The 5,475-nt window shown below is 39.3% G+C and overlaps 1 protein-coding gene and 1 pseudogene across 1 annotated transcript in view; both read left to right on the top strand.

The window, feature by feature from the left end:
* Positions 1 to 5,475, top strand: part of ARHGEF9 (Cdc42 guanine nucleotide exchange factor (GEF) 9) — a 693,374-nt gene that overhangs the window by 184,571 nt on the left and 503,328 nt on the right. The window lies entirely within an intron of this gene.
* LOC102859681 lies at positions 2,901 to 4,571 on the top strand (annotated as a pseudogene).

The following is a 5,475-nucleotide window of genomic DNA, read 5'->3' as shown; positions in this document are numbered from 1 at the left end:
GTTGTACATAGGGTCGCTATGAGGCGCAAGCAACTCGACGGCACATAACAACAGCAACAACCATTTTCTTGGTATTTTTCCCCATTTTTTATTTTTAGTCTTTCTTTATCTTCATTTTTCAGGTGTGTCTCTTATAGACATCATATTGATGGATTTTGGGGTTTTTTATCCTGTCTGCTACTATTTTTCTCTTTAGTGGTGCATTCAAACCATTCACATTCATTGTGCTTATTGAAAGGCAGGGTTTAATTGCTATAATTTTTTTGAGTTCTTTTTATTGTTATTGTTAGTTACTTTGGCCCATGCTACTTTCTGTGGTACCTCTGCATGTAATAAGGACATCTGTCAGTGTTTCCTGCAACGCTGGTCTTGTTTTTACAAACTCTCTTAGGTTCTGTTTTTCTGGAAATATCTTGATCTCTCTTTCATATTTGATGGATAATTTTGCTGGTATTCTTGGTTGACAGTTGTGTTCTTTGAGTGTTTGATATATGTCCTTCCACTCTCTCCTTGCTCACATGGTTTCTACTGAGAAACCTTAATCTTATCTGTTCTCTCTTACAGGTTACTCTTTGTTTCTCTCTCTCTGCTTTCAGGATTCTCTCCTTATCTTTGGTTCTGGCAAATTTAATTATGATATGCCTTGGTGTTGTTCTTTTGGGGTCTATTCTATACAGTGTTCACTCAGCTTCTTGAATATATATTCTCTCACTCTTCATTATGCCTGGGAAGTTTTCCCCTATTAATTCTTCCACAACTTTTTCAATGTTTATTCCTGCTTGGAATCCAATAATGTTCATGTTATTTCTCTTTATAGTGTCCCATATTATTCTTAGGTTTTCTTCTTTTTCTTTCCTTTTTGTCTCTGCTGTTTGCTCTAGCAGTTCAGCAGTGACAATTCCATCTTCTCTTTCACTGGTTCTGTGTTCCATCTCTTCAGATCTACTCCTGTGTCCCTCCATCATGTTGAAAACATCTGAAACATTGGACCTCATATTTTGGATCATGGTTTCTTGTTGTTCCAGTGCCACTAATGCCTCTTTTGTTTTGTTTGTATTGTTCTAGATTTTTTTTAGCTCCTCCTGGTTTTTGTTGGTAATATCCATCCTGTAATTCTTCAAGTTTGTCTTTCATCCACTGAAAATATTCAATCATTGTTCTTTTCAATTCTGTCAGAAAGTTCCATCAGACTTTCTGGCTTCAGGAAATCCATTGATACTGTGTTACCTTTTGGGGATGACATCTCGCTTTTGCACTTGTGTAGTGTGTGGAATAGCTTGCTTTCTTTAAAACACTGATGAGTCCCACCACAACTCAGATAGCGGCATCTGGCTTTGGCTGGGTCCATGGCATGATGCCAGCACGACTTTATGTTCCTGTACCTTTGAAACTAATTATCCAAACAATATTTCTGATTGAAATTCCTACTGTCCACATTGTGCCATGTTGGTCAATCTGTGTGGTATGAAGGTCTCTCTAGTGGTCTGTCTGTATGCACCTTGCTATTCCTCTAATCTTGATGCCACGTTCCTCCTCATAAAGCCTTGCTTCCCAAATGATCTGTTCTACATACAGTCTAAAAAGGTATGGAGACAGGGTGCTTCCCTGATGCACTCCTTTCCTGATTTTGAAACATGTGTTGTTTCCTTATTCTGTTCTGAGGACTGTTTTCTGATTCAAGTATATGTTTTGCACAAGCACAATCCATGTTCTGGGATTCCCATTTTCCTCAAGGTTAGCCACAATTTGTTGTGATCCCCATAGTCAAATACCTTTTGTTGCAGAGTGAGGGTAAAGGGTTTTTTAATAATTGTTAATAATGAGACAGACAGCTGGAATGACATAAGAGAGAGAGTAAAGATGGGGGGCCAGTAGTCTTGATGAGGGACTGAAGTGCGCAAGCCATGCCTCTCTGTGTATTTATTGAGAATTATAGGGAAGGTAAATAAAGGAAAATAACAAGGGAGTATTAAACAAAAACAAGGGATCGTAGTGAAGTCTTTTGCAGATAAGGCCAAGTTCATCTCTATTTTTTTATCTTATTCTAATTTCAGGAGGGAGTGATTCAGTAAATTCAAACTAAGAACAATGTGATTCTTAGGGAATGCCTTAGTGCCTCAGGGTGAACTCTAGCTTGTATTATACTTCCCTTATATCCTGACACAGCACTTGGTTTATAAATTTAATATTCAGCTTCCAACATTTCCCCTCTTTTGTTTAAATCATAATTTTGTGGTCATCAAGATGAGCATGATTTCTTTTCTTCAGGATTCATTCTTGCTTTTTTTTTGTTCTCTTCATCCTTTATATGTAATCAAAACAAATATAGCTGATTATGCAACATAAGTTCACAAATATACTTCCCAAACTCTCCATATTATCAGAAGTGTTCAGCTTGTATATTCCTTGAGAGTCTGTTTCTATTTTTATATTGCCTCAGTCCTTATCAAAACCAGTTCTGATTGATCTCCTTTGTCAGCATGCCCTTTGCCATTCCCTGTCACTCCTCCATGAGAAAGATTTCACCCTGATTCATTAGGAAAGGGGGTGCCACATTCTCTTAGCTACTTCTTGCTGGAAAAGGGTGCTGTAGGTCTCAGGATGAACATCTTCTCTCACTACTCTAAAGGGCCCCTTTGGCAATAGGAAACACATAGACTATTGTGGAGATTGATTTTTTAATTTAGATGCACTGTTATCAGTTGTACTTAACGGTACAGGCTCATATCCTTTTTTTGGGCATCATTTTAACATGGAACTGTTGCAGCCTAGAAGACACAAATTTAACTAACAAGTTAAAAATTCATGGGTCAAGGTGTCCGGTCTATGGAGGCAGTTGGTGCCGGTGGCTGCGATGAGGCAGGAGGCGTTGTCCGAGTACTGGCCTTCGCCCCGCCAAGATGTTACCCGGCTTGGCCGCCGCCGCTACGGCCCACAGATGCGGCTGGTCCTCTTGGTGCCACCGCCAGGAATGGCAGAATTTAGTGACGTTTGGAAGCTTTTCAAGCTTGGTTACCTGTAATCACCCATATGTTTGTACACTGAATCAAGTAAAGTTGTATTCCACCAACGTTCAGAAGGAAGGACAGGGACCACAGACGAGCCGGGTAGAAAAAGTACCAACACTTGAAATGGCAGAAGATATAGGCGCTGAACTCAAAGCCCCACTTATGAAGCAAGAACTTCTCCAAGTAAGAGTCAAAGCAGTACTGAAGAAGAGGGAATATGGACCAAAGTACACCAAGAATAATTTTATCACTGGAGTCAGAGCAATAAATGAGTTCTGTCTGACGTCCAGTGATCTAGAACAACTTCGAAAACTCCGACGGCGAAGTCCTCATGAAGATACTGAGTCTTTTACTGTGTACTTGAGATCAGATGTGGAGGCAAAATCTTTGGAAGTTTGGGAAAGCCCTGAATCTCTTGCTAGAGAGAAAAAACTGCATAAAGAAGCAGAAATAGAATACAGAGAGCGACTATTTAGAAACCAGAAAATTTTAAGAGAATATAGAGACTTCTTAGGAAATACCAACCCACGCTCCGGGACAACCTCAGTGTTTCTCAAGGGACCAGGGAAAGTGGTGATGGTTGCTATTTGCATCAATGGATTAAACTGTTTCTTTAAATTTCTTGCCTGGATTTATACGGGTTCAGCTAGTATGTTCTCAGAAGCCATCCATTCATTATCTGATACATGTAATCAGGGTTTACTAGCAGTGGGCATCGGTAAGTCTGTTCAAACACCAGACCCAACTCATCCGTATTGATTTTCAAAAATGTGCTATATTGTTTCACTGATTAATGGTGTTGGTATTTTCATGATGGGTGCAGGACTGTCTTGGTACCATGGCATCATGGGATTGCTTAATCCTCAACCAATAGAATCTCTCCTATGGGCATATTGCATTTTAGCAGGATCGTTGGTATCAGAAGGAGCAACACTTCTTGTTGCTGTCAATGAATTACGTCGGAGTGCTCAAGCCAAGGGACTCTCATTTTATAAGTATGTTGTTGGCAGTCATGATCCTAGTACCAATGTTATACTGTTAGAGGATACTGCAGCAGTCTTGGGAGTGGCAGTAGTAGCTACTTGCATGGGTCTTACTTCTCTAACAGGGAATCCGCTATATGACAGCCTGGGTTCTTTGGGTGTAGGCACGCTATTAAGTGTAGTCTCTGCATTCCTCATCTACACCAACACAGAAGCACTTTTAGGACGATCCAGCCAGCCAGAAAAAGTACAGTGGCTAACAGAATTCCTGGAAAATGACCCATCAGTCAGGGCCATTCATGATGTTAAAGCCACAGATCTGGGATTAGGTAAAGTGAGATTTAAGGCAGAAGTCGATTTTGATGGACGAGTTGTTACAAGATTATATTTGGAAAACCAAGATTTTGACCAATTGTTACAAGAAATTCAAGAAGTGAAAACTCCTGAAGATCTAGAAACATTTATGCTTAAACATGGAGAAAATATTATTGATACTTTAGGAGCTGAAGCAGATAGACTTGAGAAGGAATTGAAGAAACAAAATCCTGAAATTCGACATGTTGATTTGGAGATACTGTGAATTTGGTGGAATCAATCAGCTGTGGTGGGAGCACTGGAGAAAAAGTTAGTCAAGTCACCCTGCAAAGCCACAGTGATACTGGCTTCTTACCTGCCCTTCCACACCAAGGGGCCAGCACCATGCAGAAGCCTTTGTGATGAAGTAATTGTTTTATGTAAAGGGCAACTCAGCAGGCCATGCAACTCAAACTACTTATTTTGGGGAGACATACTATAAGCTGAATCAGTTTGGAAATCATGTATTTATGTTCCCAAAGGGAACATTTTCATTGCTTAAGTTGTTCATAGTTTTTCATTTTCACCTGTCAGGATATATTGTACTTTGCGATCATGTTTCCTTTCTTCATATTGTTAAAATAAGTGGCATCCATAGGATTATGATTGTTAGTTTTGTTGCCTCTAACGACTTTACTCCATCAATAATCTGCCAATCTCGAATACCCTGGCTAGGTGTAGATATGTGGTTTTAAAACAGTCACTCCATTTCAAAGTCTGTCTTACAGAGTGTGGACATTATTTCTACCTGAGCACTAAAAAGAACACTTTGGAAATGTAACTATCCAAACCATACCTGTTTATTCCAGAACTGGCTTAGTTATGGAACCAAATGCAGACACTTCAGGATGTATACCCTTTAGGTCATAGTAGTTGCCATTTCAGGATGTATACCCTTTAGGTCATAGTAGTTGCCATTCTGTAGTATTTCTCTTTTGCTTTCTTCTTCCTATTTTATTTACTTTTTCTAATGTTAGGAATTATAAAATAACCCTTAGTTTTTCCATGGGCCAATGTGAAGCCTGGTTTTTGGTAGTTGTTTTGGTTTGGTTTTTAACTGGCTTCAGTGCCACAGTATGTATCTACTAGAAGATAAAGCAGTTATAAGCATTTTAATATTCTATAAAATG

The sequence above is a fragment of the Elephantulus edwardii genome, unplaced genomic scaffold, assembly GCF_000299155.1.
Source record: "Elephantulus edwardii isolate Elephantulus edwardi_28Jun2011 unplaced genomic scaffold, EleEdw1.0 scaffold00349, whole genome shotgun sequence".
NCBI classification, from domain to species: Eukaryota; Metazoa; Chordata; class Mammalia; order Macroscelidea; family Macroscelididae; genus Elephantulus; species Elephantulus edwardii.
Note: the sequence above shows the minus strand (reverse complement) of the source record. Positions and strands in the feature narration are given on the sequence as shown.